Source organism: Ptychodera flava, chromosome 1, assembly GCF_041260155.1.
Source record: "Ptychodera flava strain L36383 chromosome 1, AS_Pfla_20210202, whole genome shotgun sequence".
Classification (NCBI taxonomy): Eukaryota; Metazoa; Hemichordata; class Enteropneusta; family Ptychoderidae; genus Ptychodera; species Ptychodera flava.
In genome coordinates, this window is record NC_091928.1 from 45,614,345 (window position 1) to 45,631,233 (window position 16,889).

The 16,889-nt window shown below is 35.9% G+C and overlaps 1 long non-coding RNA gene across 2 annotated transcripts; it reads left to right on the forward strand.

The window, feature by feature from the left end:
• Positions 1-490: 490 nt before the first annotated feature.
• LOC139139045 (uncharacterized) lies at positions 491-13,864 on the forward strand. Of its 2 annotated transcripts, XR_011553715.1 has the most exons (6): positions 496-591; positions 1,334-1,509; positions 6,672-6,788; positions 7,815-8,054; positions 10,538-10,680; positions 11,247-13,864. It is a non-coding gene; the product is annotated as an uncharacterized lncRNA (long non-coding RNA). The 2 variants fall into 2 exon arrangements; XR_011553714.1 differs by lacking the exon at positions 1,334-1,509 and having other exon boundaries at positions 491-591.
• The last annotated feature ends 3,025 nt before the right edge of the window (positions 13,865-16,889 follow it).

Here is a 16,889-nt window from a genome sequence, read left to right on the forward strand (position 1 = left end):
ATCCCAGTTGGGATCTTGATCATAAAGTACAATAAAGGTTTTGCAAAAACAACAATGAAAGAGTATATATAATATATATATCAATATAAATATCTATACATGAGGTCAACATATTAAAGGTTCATAAATAGTTTACTTTGTCTTTTTCATTTTGTCTTGTCTGAGTTTAAAACATGTATGTATGTATTTTCCCAATTCACATAGTGATGCTTTATCTGTCCTTGAAAAGATGCTTACAAGGTCTTGTGTGCCTCTGAATGCGTTTTTACAAATGTTTAGTTTACTGAAAAAATCATGCCTAATGTTTGTGTATCCTTTGCAATGAAAAAGAAAATGTATCTCATCTTCTACTTGTTTGTTTTGGCAAATTGGGCATGCTCTGTCTATGACATCAAGGTTTCTATATCTACCTGTTTCTATGTGTAGTATGTGTGCACTAATGCGTAACTTGCACAGGGCTGACCTGTGAGTGATGATGATGTGAGTGACCTATGAGTGGCGTTTTGTTACATCGTACTGCAAGTCTCACCATTGTAGGGTAGCAGCTGATGATCACGTATTTTCCTCGACTGGCGAAGTCCTTTCTTCCACGTAAGTAACAGTATGCATAGCTGCAGTACAGTAAGTTCGAGGTTTTGCCTGGGTATTTGGGTCGGACAGCAAATCTCGTTTTGTCGTCCAACCCAGATACCCAGGCAAAACCTCGAGCTACTGTACTGCAGCTATGCGTGGCACTGCTGTAGCAGTGTGTGTAAAACTGCACAGTGGCTCGAGGTTTTGCCGTCCGACCCAAATACCCAGGCAAAACCTAAAGCGCGAGCTGCTGTACTGATACTGCAGCTGGTCAGCCTCAACACGTACAGCATGCCACGCAGAGTTGCTGTATTGATATTGCAGTGAGATCGCACTGGTTTCGGTGTTTTGTCAATAATCATGTGTTGTTACAACATACAGTCACACGAAACGTACAAACGTATACTATATTGTCAGTAGACGCCTGCAGAGAAGACCACTTTATTGCTGAACCGCCGAGAAACGCGAGTTCTGCACGCAGAGGTTTAATAATCACAGCATGGCTATATCTATAGCTCTGCGTGGCAGGGCGCTGTATGTGTTGCCGGCCTTTTACGGCCGTATAACGCCGGTAACACACCCCAGGGCTCGAAATTAACTTTTTTCTCTTGTAGTCCCATTGCATTGGGCTACCATTTTCTTAAGTTGGTAGCCCAGTGACAAGGTCTGGTAGCCCATGCATGAATGAAGATTTTTTTGTGAAGGATATTTTTATTTATATCTAGACAATGAAAGATTTATTTTTCATGATTCTATTCAGGAAGTGAATTTTCTAGTCATTTGACATCAATACCCGTACCCGCAGATCATCATAGCCTTAGGAGAACGGTGACGCCTCAAAGTTTGACAACCTATTCACACATACGCAGAGCTTGTATGCAATTTTTGCAGTGCTGTGGTGGGATCTGGAGGCTGTGTTTACAAACATCAGGGAAGGTGACAAGCTGCTATTGTAATTTTGAAATTTACTGATGCTACACAGGACTGGAGATTCTCATGATTCATTATGATAATTGTACCGCTGTGATTCCCCGGGGAAGGCAAAAATATCCCCCATGTTTAGACAGATTCACAGACTGTTGTAAAAATTCTGAAAACATGTTTATAACACCATTCCTCTCTATCCCCATTTTTAAATTAGTTGGAAAATTATGCTTGAGTAAGATTGAGATTATATGTCATGCATGTTTATTACCCGACGTCATATGAATTATTTATCGCTACTGAAACCCTGCAAGGTTTACAAGTCTGTGGGGAAAAGCATTCACCCCACTATCTGAGCACCAGCCCACCACCTAGCCTTGCAGTCTGCAGAAGTTTATTCCTTCAATTTATTAATTTTTGATATTTATATGCCCACACAGACTTGGAGCAAGTCTACAGAGTGCAAAAATGTAGTCAGTTTTGTATTGGAAAAAATTGTTCCTTGTTCTATTGGCAGCCTTGTATACATGGAGTGCATTTGGGGAAATTCCAAAATTTAATTTCTTGTACATAAATGCCCTTATCACACTTATGTTAACCATATTAATTAATGATTAATGTAATTAATATTTAGAAATAATGGGTGATGCCCTGACCATTATTATTCATTTATGGCCAAGGGCAAGCGGAAAGTCAAGAATTAACAAGGCTTGGCGAGCATGCTTATTTTGGCTTTCAGTCTTGCCCAAGCGTATAGATAAATGTTAATGGTCGAGGCAGAGTCTTGTATTTTCATGATATTATCAACAAACCCTAGAAAACCATCAAGATTTTCAAAAATTTCCCATGTGAAAATAAAGCACACCTAGCAATGGTATACCACGAGATTTTGACCAGTTCACGACATATATGCACGAGCGATAGCGAGTGTATATATGGAGTGAACTGGTCAAAATCTCGTGGTATACCGTCGCTGGGTGTGATTTATTGCTATTATATCATAATAGTATATTGAAATTGTGGTGTGGAACGTCAAAAAAACGGATTTTTGCTCAAGCTGAGAGCTCGAGCGTGTTGCCAGCCGTGGTATATCGCCAATATACCACGGTTCTTTTTGCGTCTCGACCAATCGGATCGCTGTATTTACACCATCAATATACTGGTTTGATATAATATATATTATTGCCTAAATATATGGGTTTATGTGCCCGAGAACAGGTGACAATATGCCTGACGCCAGGAGGGCAAATTGTCTCCTGCTGCGAGGGCACATAAACCCATGTATTCAGGCAACAATATTTTTATTACATGCCTCTTCATGGTTACAAATGCTATATGACATTTACAATGTAGTTATATGCAGGACATTTTCAAACAATTTTACCATTATCGACCAACATCAAACGGATTTTAACGAAAGTAAAAAAAAGTGTGTGCATGTATATTTTACATCTATCATTAAGCGTCTACTTAGATGTAGAAACATTGAAGTGCTTCACTGGCCTGGGTCACCATGGAAACCAGTCAGTACATCGTTAACCGACCCACTAACTACCCAGATATTCCTTTTCAAATCAATTCACTGATTTGCACTCACATCAAGGCATGTAATAGGCAATGCATGGTCATGCCCACCCTAAAAATTTGGCAAATCTGGAGATTTTTTTAAAAAGTATAATTTGGCCCACAAGTGCTTCATTTTGTTTTTGTAATTGATTATTAGCTCCCATATATGCATATGTATATATGCAAATGGGAGGTATTCTTGTATGGTGGAAAAATTTCGTCTGTATGTATGTATGTATGTATGTACGTACGTATGTATGTATGTATGTATGTATGTATGTATGTATGTATGTATGTATGTATGTATGTATGTATGTCCGTCCACGTCAAAAACTCCAAAACCGTAGCACCTGCTGTCTTAGTATTTGGTGTACAGGTGCACCTAGGGGTGGAGATGTGAATTTGTTCAAATGAACATGTCAGTGCAAAAATATGCAAATGAGGGGAAAAAAGGAAATCCTGCAAATGGCTAAAACTCAGTAAGCATTGGTCGATTTGGTTGAAACTTGGTATGCAGATTTCTTTAGTAATTTAAATTATGTGTGCAAAATTGGGATGAAATTTGCATGTTTGTATTTTTAGGGTATTTTTTCCGTTTTTAGTAAAAAAATCTTGTTCTCTGAAATCACTCGTCTGATTGCTATGAAACTTGATATTCATGTTCCTCAGGATGAACTCAGTCACGCTTGTACAAATTGTATTGATATTGTCATATTTGCAATGTTGGGCAATTTTCCCAATTTTTGATAATTTTTTTTTTTATCCAAAAACTACTGATTTGATAGCTTTGATATTTGGTATACAGGTATCTAAGATTAATCTCAATATAATGTATTGAAGGTATGTTGAAACTGGCAATTTTTTTTTTATTTTGGGGGCAATTTTTGCCTTTTTTGGTCAAAAATTTTTTCTCCTAAACTTCTGATCTGGTAGCTTTGATATCTAGTGTACAGGTTACTAGGGTTTACATTAATTAGATATATTTAAAATTAGGATGAAATCTGCAATTTTGTTTTGGGGGCAATTTTTCTCATTTTTGGTCAAAAATTTGTTTCTCAAATTTACCAGTCTGATTGCTTTGATATTTAGTAAACCGGTTCTTAGGGTTTTTGTTAATAAGATATATTGAAATTAAGTTGAAATCCGGAATTTTGAATTTTTGGGGCAACTTTGTGAAACTCTCAGTTTTACTGGGATATCTTTCATTTGTATTTTTAAGATTTTTTTGGTAATTTATACCTACTGGAACTAAGAGAATATAATGTGGTTATTTAGTAAGCATTTGATATGGTAAACTGTATTTGGTGTTGAAATGCCGTAAAAAAATCCTGGCAGATTTTGAAAAAATTCCAAACAAATGCCAATAAAAAATTCAGCCAGAGAAGGTTTGACAAAAAGAAAAGGTGGGAAGGTGGGGAAAACAGAATGTACAATGGATCGGATAAAAAAGATAATGTACCTCATCGATCTTTCAGACACCATCCCTTATCAAATGGTCCACCCCGATGTATTTTTGCACACAATTAACCATGCAGTGTATTTTAGTTTAAGATGTCAAGCTAATTAAGGATTTGAAAGGAATAGTCAAGTTCACCACAGTTTAACTTTATCTCTTGTGTCATCATCCTTGTGTAATTGGTTAAGTTTGTAAGTTGTTCCATATGTGGATGCACCAGCTGTTCTGGAAGAAAACAATGTTTACTTTTCCCTGTAGGGTTTCTGAGTTGATGATTGTATGTTGAAATTTCTCCATGTATCTGGTGTATGGGCAAAGTGTAAACATTGGTTGCGTGTTATGTATTTCAGTCTATGTCAAATATTGTAAATGAAAAATCAAGAACAGTTTGCTGTGTGCTTGTAAAAGATAGCATATTTGTCAATACATAAACTGCCTTGCAGATTGATTGTCTTAAAGATTATCACAGAAATTGAAAAGGAAAAGAAACTAATCAAATTGCTGTAACGTATTCACTCTCAGTGCCTGTATAGGCCTATACTTAACCCCTTGACTACCTATGGCGCCGGATATATCCGGCGCCATATTGAATTACCATATACCTTGAGTGCCGGATATATCCGGCACAGTTAAATAGGCCTATTGTCTTCGTTTTTGTCACTAAAAATCCCGTAATTTCGGCGTCGGCACGCAGCGCGACTAAGATTGATGTATTCCGATCTGGCCTGAATGTGATTGCGCCCCCGTACGTCCGAGTATGGCCAAAATCCGGAAGCACATGTCGTGACCCATGACCTCTACCCTGAAAGGTCAGGCTGATCACAGAAGCGTCGCGCTGATTGTTTACAGTTTTCAGAAGTACGGACGATCGCGGAGATGTTTATGGTTTTTTTTTAATGAAATGAAATGTTTATTTCTTGAAAACAAATGATTTATATGTAAATATGTTCTATTAACAGCAATATTCGTGAATGAAACTAGAGAAAATACAATTTTTTTACTATAAGCCAGTAAAATTTTATAGCAGCCATATTATCAATATGACTGGTCACATAACTGGTCATGTGTTTGGTCATGTGATATGTTGTTCCCTAAAATGTATTTTTAAATATTGTGAATTATTTTTTGATAAATCATATCCATTTTAGATGCATGTTTCTGCAAGGAAGACATAAAGCAGGTGTTTACAAATATAAAATGTATTGATTTTCAAATACAGAATCATATCAGATGCTGATTTTGTGGTTCATTTACTCTGCCTTTTGTGAGAAAAATCTTAAATAGGTACATCTATAAATAAAGTAAAGGGTAGTTATTATTACATATATGTAAAGACAACGTCATGGAAATTGCAACTTTATTCAAATTTGCGTCATTTTATGGATTCAAAACACGTCCTGATGCTTCAAATATTCATATTCTTTGCCAACTCTGGTCACATGACGTGTCATGTGATCAGTCATGTGACCTGGTAATACAAACTTATGTATGAGAAAGTGGGAAATTTCATGCTGATTCAGAAAATATATAGTTTATTGGTACTTCCTTAATTTTTACTCTAAGCAGTGTTGATGCAATGACCACACCCCAGATTTTATCAATAGTTACATATTAGGGGTCTGGTGTATAGGAATACATTGGCCTTGTAGTCAAGGGGTTAACTATTTTATCATTACATTCAGCTGTTTATTATATCTTTATCACTCTCCATGGGCCAAGGCACACTTTGGGGCCAATGTCATTACTCTGTGCCAGTCTGTATCTGTCAGTCTGTATGTATGTCCATGTTTCATACAATTGTTAACTTGTTTTGATAACTATATGGGAGCGAACAGTGATATTGTCACTATTTTGATCTTTGTACAATTGACAATTTACATGTTTGCTGAAAAGTTACAATGTTAGCATTATTATTCATTTTCACGGACATAAAACAAACCATTGCTGTGTATTTGTGGTCAGTCACATGGTTCAGCTCGACCAATTAAATGAGATGTATATAGCATGGTAATACATAATGAATGAGTGAATGATTTTACTAATCATTTGACCCATATATTCATGATTATAAAGTTGAGTATCCATTGTACAGACAGTGAGGAATAGGATTATCTGCAAGATTCTAATTGTATTCATTGATATTTGCCTACAGCTGTAAGTATACCTCACGTACCCTGGTTGTAAAGCCTCAGAGGTACATGTATGTGAAACTCAGAAGGAACAAGAAGCAAAAGATGGATAACTGATCTTTAATAAAATCCTTCATCAGGTAAGATTTGTTTTAAATTTTTAATTATTTTTTATTTTTAATTTCCTGCACATGTCTCATTCATTATCAGTTAAGCTTTTCGCATGCTCTGTTTTATTTGGCGGATACTTTCTTCAACATCAATTGCTTTGTACATAACTTATGTAATACATGTAAGTATTTTAGAATATGCGTCTTTAGTGTGGTCTCCTTGGCAAAAAAAACAACAGGACAAACAAAGCAAGTGCAAATGAAATTCATGAAGTTCCTTTGTTTCAAACATAGCATCCTTACAGCCGAAATAATTATGAAGAATTCTGCAAGCGTTTGAACCTTTGGCCTCTTTATCATTGGAAATTATTTATATTTTTTTAGAAATATAAGAATAATGTGTATGATTGTCCCCAGTCATGTTTCATATTAATTTTGATGTTCCTCAGTAAACTACATGTACTAGAACCCGCATTGTTTTTTAGACTCGCAGTATAAAACTCAATGTATTTAGGTACTTGGCTCTTCAAAGATATATGGCTACTCTAAATGAATTGTGCATTTCCAGCCCTGCCATTGACATCACTTTATCTTGTCAAAGTTTCAGATGCCTGGTCAGAATGTCATGCTTAAATATGTACATATTTTAATGGTTTCATATAGTTTGTTGTGTTGTTTATTGTTTTATTGTACCTTATGCATTTATATTTTTATGTATATTTTATGGAGCCTGTTAATGTGACTTGTTCCTGTTGGTCTTCCTTTGAAATAAATATATAAATAAATAGATTGCTACTTGCTTGAATACACGTCTTGACCTACATTATGTACCTGTTTCCTTTAAAAAGGTCCACAATCACCAGTGAATACAATGGGTTTGGGGCAAAGTTATAGTTTAATTTAAAATTACAGAAGTCATAAACAATCAAGTTGTCTTATCTTGCATATAAAAAGCCATATTTTAGAATGAACTGATGTAAACTAATGTCAGCAACTTGCAGGAGATAATATTTACATTGCATGCTTCAAGTTAATGTTTTCTTTTCACCTAATCAGATTCAAGATCCCTTGCTGAGACAGTGCACACTGGGCAATGACAACCAGGTGAAAAGCAACATAGTGACAATACCATCCTCCATTGCAAAGGAAATACACAGTGTGTGGCTATGCAAACAGCCAAAACTGAACAGAGATCGTGGTGTTGACATCAATGCAGAGCAAAAACCTGTGGAATTGAGGGAGTCTTTCATCAATATATTTACTTTCCTAAGACAATGGGTCCTTGCTGTGGCACAGGTTTGTACTTACACTGTTCAGTGGTTCAGTGTTTCCACTGGATAAATTTTCCCCTAAGCCATTATGGCTAATTGAGACCAAAATTGATTAGCCAGAACTATAGCCATCAAAATTACATGTAATTGCATTTATGATTTTTATCCAACTGACAGTTGTATACTCAGGTGGGTCCTATCAGTTGCTACAATGGCAAGATGACATTAAACTAGTCCAATAATCATTTACATTCAAGGTAATACATTACCAGGTCCATTTGTGATTTAAAAATTTAAGTAGGACCATCCTGAACGACTGATAATCAGTGGCAATGTAAATAAACAACTATTTTTTATGGAACAAACTGCTTTCTTAATAACATTCACAACAAATTTTATTTCCTGTGTGCCAAACACTTATGGTGACTTGCACTTTTGTAAATGTATCAAGATGTATCACAAGTATTACATCATTGACAGGGTAACTTCAAGATGTTTCCTTTGAAAGATCCATAGCTTCTGCCTCAGTCATCAAGTGCTTTCAGTTCTCCAATCACAGAGTCTAATTTTACACCAACTGTTCACTTAAGAAGGTGTACTGGTAATTACATTTTGTACACTAGGTGTAAACAGTCGCCTCTTTCTATTGATAGTCCAAACAGTGAATGCTTTAGTTTCAAAATCAAACTGGTGTATATGTTAAAATGTCCTGTCTGGCCACACTGTCTTACAGAAAAAAAAGCTGACTCTTCTCTTATTCAAACACTAGCCATGGAAATTCAACGAACTATTCCTGGCACACTTTCTTTTTTTGTAACTACTCCTACCCTGCAACTCTGCAGCCTGTGCAATTATCTTTTTTGCTTACTTGTACTCGAACACGACTTAGCATGTCACAGTGTGCTGCTTGTTGTTCAGCATTGTAAACATTCAACTGGACAACATCCTAGTTATATCTTCATGCAAATTTATGACCTATGCCTATCCACAATACAGTGTTATATTCAGTACTTTTACACATCATGGCAGAAAGTGACCCCTGCCTATATCCACAAATACATGTACACGGTATGGAAGATAACCCGGGCCTATACTCAATCCAAATGCATTCACATGGTATGGAAGATGGCACAGACATATCCACAATACACATAATATATAAAATGCAATGGAAGATGACCTAGGCCAATCCACAATACACATACATGCACACAGTATGTACATGTAAGATGACTCAGGCCTATGTAGAATACAAAATGGGAGATGACCAAGGCCTATCATCAATACAAACAGTCTGTACCTGTATCGTATTCAGGATAGGCATGGGTCATTTTCAATAAAATATGTACCGTTATTGTATTCAGGATAGGCCTGGGTCATTTTCCATAGCAGGTACCTGTATGTGTATTCTGGCTAGCCCAGGGTCACCTGCGATGCTGAATAATTGTTTTGTGGATAGGCCTAGGTCATTGTATTTGCATAGGTTATAACATTTACATGAAGTTAGGCTCAGGACGTCATCCAATTGACAGTTTACCATGCTGCACTCATTTATAGCTGCTTCTGAGGTTGCCACAGAAGTGCTCTAAGGTGCCGGTTTTTTGAAACACTGGTTTCATTCTGTTCACCACCCTTGCTGTCATTGGCTGCTGCTGTCTGCTTAGTTTTTGAAAATACACTGCAATCAGTGTTTCCTGACTATGTTAGAAGCATTGTTTACAAAGCACTTGTCATCATAAAATAACAAGGTCATTGCATGCAGCCATCTGAAAGCATGGCATATCACTTGTTACTGATATAATAGTTTTCTGAGACTGCACACTAAAGCGAGGAAAGAATGACCACCCAGGGATGTTGAAAAATATCTCTGCCTTTTAACTACACTCTCGATCACCCCCTGAAAATAGCACTAACCAGTTTTGCGAAGGATAGTTGAAAAATATTTCCCAATCTGCAGACATTTCATTTCCCATTTCACGCTCTTGCGAGTGGCAGCGGAAACACTGCTGTTGTCATACACAGTTGTAGTTCTTTTTAAAATACCCTCTTGAGTAGATCAAATGTATTACACCTCTACTAGTATTTAATCAGTAATTTTGTTGTGATAATCATGGCTTACACATTTTTGGTGAAGTTATTTTCTCTTTTTTAGCTGAATTTGCTAAAAAAATTTTCTTTAGACTTGGCACTCTATGAATTGCCTAGTGAAATGCAGATGATATGATAAATGCACATGACTAGACATTCAATACATGTAGCTTCATTCGTAGGATCCATAAAACTGTTATGATGAAATATATTCCAATGAGAGAATACATCTGGTATGCACACGTGATTTATAACGTTTACATGTGTGTAATGCTTATCATCATTAGGGTTAAGGACATACAGAGTGTTTACAATTCATCCCAGCAATACATCCCATCATCAAATGTATTTTATCATTCTGGTTATCATTGTCATTTAAAGAGTTATAAGTAATCATGAGTCTATCTGTTTACAATTCAGGATCAGCAGTGAATGCTGCAATATCAAGGATGAGAAATATCATTGACCTTGACAAAGAGCGTTAAAGACAAAGTGGAGGGCTTTGAATTGGACTTGGACCATGACATTATAACGAAAGATGAATGGAAATGATCAAACAACAGGTAAATTTCTTCCATTTCAGTCCTTGCACCCAAGTATATGTACACAAGTGACTGTTGCAAAGATGTGCTGGAAGTGGTATCTTGTAACTTGCACAAAGTGTTTTATGTTAGTTGTCTTTATATAGCTACACATGTATAGCATCTTTACAATTACAAGAATACTAATTAGAAACACAGGTTCACAAAAACATAAGTGATACATTGCTGTATTTTAATTGACATTGCCAGCAGCAACTATGCAGGTGCATCAGCTTAACACTAATCCATCCAGAATTATACACAACATGCATGTGATAGCAATCCTCATTCTTAAACTGTGCAGGACATTGGTTGTAGCCAATCTATTACATATGACATGAGCAAGAAGGAAAAAGTGTGGTTGAGATGTCTAGGTTAGAGAAACATGCATATAGCGGAGACAAAAATAAATTTATTTGTTCTTTGTACACAAGAATTCTTGGATATGTAACACACAAATAAACTAACTTTTTTGTGAAGAGAAATTATTATCTTCCATGATTGGTCCATGATTGTCTTCCATGAGTTTATTATTATTTCTATGTTAGGGAACAGGTGTGTATATCCATGCAGAAGAGGAAGCAAGATAAATCCAAAACCGACTTCAAGGCAGCATTTTACCACGCAAAGAAAGGAACCAACTACCAGGGACAGTTGTCTCAAGATGAAGACAGTGGGATTGCATCTCCATTTGGTAGAGGATTTCCTATTAGTCAGTATGGTGGACAGACGTGAACCCTTACACTGCTCAGCACACAGATTGTATGTACATGTATGTTGGGATCAAAAACTCCTAACCACTACACCTACCACAGACAAACAGTGGGCAACTTAACAGATATAACCCGCAATACTAAGCATCATCATATTACAGCTAGTACACAGAACTGTTTAAGGTAGTCCAGCTCAAAGAGAGGAAAAATTCTACTTTCAGAGCACTGAGAAAACACAATTATTATTTCATGCCTCCCCTCAGTATCATGGTGATCTCTGTAGTATAATAACAAACCTGTAGGTAATTGTCACTTGTGATGATTGTTTATAAACATTCCATTATCACTTTTTCTGCTCCAGAGGTGTACATGTCAATCAGGACCCAGATTTACATACACTGGTCAATAACATTGCATGTGCACATGTATGATATATATAGGTACTTTGTTTCCCAGTAAGCTTTCAGAAGAAGAACAAGAAACTAGAGTTGATATTATAAAATTTGTGAAAAATTCATCAAAAAGATACAGCTACACTGCAGCCCAAATTTCATTGGAAGCTGTCATTATTTACAGCCTAAGGGGGGGTGGGGGGGGGGGGGGATGTTGGAGGAATTTTGTCGGAAACTCTAAAATTTCAAGTACCCGCCCCCCAAAAAAAACCATGATGAACTTGAGTAACCCCCCTCTCTTACATGGAAATTTTGACTGACCCCCTCCCCCTCACTTTTGAAAACTTAAATTTCAATACATGTATTTTATATAATTTACATAAATACAGCAATAGTAAAGACCATTCAAATCCTAGTGTACCCTGCTAGATAATCATTGGTTATCTCATGACGGTTGAAAAAGGTGAAACCAACAAAATGAAATTCAAAGTCACAACAAACATAGATGTCAAAGGTCACACTATAACCAGTATACAACCACATACAGTATTGTTTAATATGGATGGGTATCATAACAGGGTCCTCACTGGGATATCTGATAGGGTAGACTTTGAAAGTACTGATTGAAGAACATGCGGAAGGCTGATGGGGAAAGTGTCTGACGGGCTTGCTCATCTCCCTTGCATGGAAAAATTTGAGAAATTGTAGTGTGCATTGGTACAGTTTGGCGTAATCTCAGAGGTGTTTTCAATGTGTAATTTTACTGAGTAAAAATTTTTTAGAAATTGATGTGTGAAGTGGTGCAATCTGAGAGGTACGTGTTTCAATACATTTTGCACCAACGTTTCAATACATTTTCCACCAAAAATTGAGTAACTGCCTTCTTTCTCTCAACATTTTGAGTAACCCCCCCCCCCTATAGCTTTCAATATTTTGAGTGACCCCCTTCATATTCCTCAGACAGCTTTATTATTTGTTATAGAGATCCCTAGGGATAACCCAACTTAGATTTGTTCAAATTGTGATGATATATGCAAATCTGTATTTTTAAGGAATTTTTTTGTTATTTTTGGTCAAAACTTTATTTCATCAAAACCGCTCATCTGACAGGTTCCTACAGATAAACTTAATATGATATATTGAATATATGACGAAATCTGCAATTTTGTTTTTTTGGTGCTATTTTTGCCATTTTTGGTCAAAAAATGTGTTTCTCAAAAACTACTTGTCTGATGCCTTTGATATCAGGTATACAGGTTCCTAGGGATTGTCTTAGTGTGATATATTGAAATTTGATGAAATCTTCAATTTTCGTATTTTTTGGTCAATTTTTGCCATTTTTGGTCAAAATATTTGTGTTTCAAAAGTTACTCATCTGATAGCTTTGATATTTGGCAGACATGTTCTTAGGGATGATCTTAATGTGACATTGTGAATTTTTACAGCTGTCCTGAAATGAGCTAGCAAAGATTTCCACCCTCTTCATCAATAAGTGTCAGAAATAGTCTCTACACTCTACATAACACAGCTGAGCTCTATCCACTGCCATTTCACTTGCTTACAAATGAGAACTTTTAATGCTACCAATATGTCACAAACCATTAAAAGAGAGTTTCCATGTTGTTTAGAAATGAATGTATTCATGACATCAATTGTCAATTGGAAAAAGCCCTCCACTATTATGCCTGTAAAAATATGCAGCCAAGTATTAAAGCTGTGTATTGTGAAATTCTTTGTTACACAGTAAAGACTTTTATCACAATACTTAATGCTGATTTACATGGGATAATGATCTCATCCCCAATTGGCAGGATTGACATTGTATCAGCTGTACACTGATGTATACTTGAAACTTCCTCACATATGTAAGATTTAATTGATTCCTCCAGTAGTTCAAATTACATTGCATTTGTAACCTTTGTAATTGTGGAAAATATATGTTAGTTTTTCCAAGGCCTGCATATGTAAGAACACTTGGTTGATTGTGTATCACTCTTCTACAATGTAATACAGATATTTAATGGTAAATAAAACCTCCTAACAAGCTTTTATACAGCATAACATGTATTTCTGTCTCTATCATATCGTAGGATGATCTACCGGGTATGTGTGTCTCTAGTGTTTTTTAAAATGTATTGAAATATATTCAAATAGATGTAAGCCATCTTGAATATCACATTCATACACTGTGCCAAATGGCAAGTTGATCAATCTTGAATCCCACCAATTTCAATGTGTCAGAGATATTATGCGTATTTTATCATAGAAAGCATTAATGTTTTCAAGAAAAATTTAAGTAAACGTTTACGTGTCATGAAAATGTATATTCTCCAAAAAAAATATCAGTTATCTTTCTATGTACAGTAAAACAATATTTTCTATATGATATTTTTCCAAAGAAATATCACATATTAGAAGTCTTGTTGCATTGTGTACACACATTAGTCCCACGGAGGTAAGTTCAGAGAGGGACTTATGGTTGCATGAGACTGTGCATTTGTGCATGCAGGTATCTCAGACGTGCCTGAGCCAATTCTTTTCATACTTGGTACAAGGACATAAAACTATGAAATACATATGCAAAACCATTGTTTTTGGCGTGGCGTGAATAATTAGTACTAAATTGCATGATTAGTGAATTTTGAAAAAGCTAGGTTTCTAGAAAGATGGTGACGAAATTTAGTACTGGTGTTTCTCACACAACTCTGATAACAGACAAAGATTTACATCAGTATTTTGTCAATTAATTGCTAATTTGCATATTTAATGAATATTTATGATAAGTTTAATGTAAGGAATCCTGCATCAAATTTGACTAATGTGGTACAAATGTTGATCTCCCAGGACTACCATAGTGTGCAATGGCATTTAGCAGTGTTAAGTCAATTACTTGCTAATTTGCATATTTGATGAATTTTCATAATTTAAGATGATGTGTTTAGAAATTCTGCAAAGTTTACAAAATCTAGTCCTGTAATAGTGTTCAAAGACATTTACCGGTATCATGATAATTAAGGTCTAATTTGCATATTTAATGAAATTTACTTATAAGCGTAATTAGTTAAGAAATACTGCATCAAATTTGATAACACGTCGTAGCATAGTTCCTAAAAAATGATGTACAGATGTAGATCTTTCAGTGTGGAATTTCACTTGTTGAATTTTTCAATGATAACAGGCAAATTTGTTGCAATTTTTCTAAGATTTTCAGGTTTTTTTAAATTCAAAAAGCCATGGTTTTCAGGAAACAGAAACATTTTTACCTCACATTTGGTATATATATAAAATCAATGAGAGGCTATCTTATAAAGATGAATCAGTTCATTTGCATATCTGTGTATGTATGTATGTCTGTCTGTATGTGTGTTTGTGTGCGTGTGTGTGTGCGTGTGTGTGTGTGTGTGTGTGTGTGTGTGTATGTATGTATGTCAATTAAGATTAGAAACTCCTAAACCGCAGCACCTACCATCTTAGCATTTCACGTACAGGTGCACCAAGGGGTGTAGTTGAGAACATGTTCAAATGTCAGTGCCAAAAATATGCAAATTAGGGGAATAAAGGAAAAATGCGGCAGCTTGCTAAAACTCTGTAACCTTAGGTCATATTGGGTTGAAACGTGGTGTACGCAGGTTCCTTTAGGTATACTAAGTAAGTTACAGAGTAAGGAGTGTACAAATTGAGGTGAAACATGTATGTTTGCATTTTTGGGGTTATTAGTCCCCACGGACGAAGTCCAGGGGGACTTATAGATTGGGTCATGTCTGTCTGTCAGTCTGTCAGTGCGTCCGTCTGTGCATCTGTGCGTCAGTCCGTTAACGCAGATATCTCAGACATGCCGTGGTCAATTTCTTTCACACTTTGCACAAGGACAGTACCCTACCCCATACAGATGCACGTCGATTTGTTTCACAATGCGATCATTTTGGGCCGTGTTAGAGGACTTTTTACTTTACAACTCCATAGACTCCCATGTATAAGGCAGCTCTCCATAGACTCCCATGTATAAAGCAGTTCTACATAGACTCCCATGTATAAGGCCAAGAAAAATAAAAATTTAGTTTCTCATCGTATTCATATTGCAAAAAGGATGGAGTGATACAGTTTTTAGTCCCCCCGGATGAAGTCAAGGGGGCTTATAGATTGGGTCATGTCAGTCCGTTCGTCCATCTGTTCGTCCATCCGTTCACGCAGATATCTCAGATATTTAGACAAAATGTCACGTGACCTCAGTGACCTTTGACCTGAAATATACATATTTGTCCATAACTTAGTAACCACAAGTGCTACACCCTTCATATATGGTGTGATGGGACACCTTATGACGCCACATATTGTACCTCATTAATTATGCGCATATCTAATTTTGAGCGAGCCAATAGAGCTTGATGTCTGATTTTTGGTAAAAAGGGATAACTTAGCAATACAATTTTTTTGACAAAATGTCATGTGACCTGAATGACCTTTGACCTCAAATATACATATTTGTCCATAACTCAGTAACCACAAGTGGTACACCCTTCATATTTGGTATGATGGGAGACCTTATGACGGCACATACTGTACCTCATTAATTATGCACATATCTAATTTTGAGCGAGCCAATAGAGCTTGATGTCTGATTTTTGGTAAAAAGGGATAACTTAGCAATACAATTTTATTGACAAAATGTCATGTGACCTGAATGACCTTTGACCTCAAATATACATAATTGTCCATAACTCAGTAACCACAAGTGGTACACCCTTCATATTTGGTATGATGGGAGACCTTATGACGGCACATACTGTACCTCATTAATTATGCACATATCTAATTTTGGGCAAGCGAATAGAGCTAGAGGTCTGATTTTTGTTAGGTAGGGATTAATTAGCAATACAATTTTTTTTGAAAATGTCACGTGACCTCGATGACCTTTGACCTTGGTTATACATACACACACACACACACACATAAATAAATATATATATATATATATATATATATATATATATATATATATATATATATATATATATATATATATATAATATGCATAACTCAGTAACTGCAAGTTCTATACCCTCCAATTTTGATAGGATGTTAGACC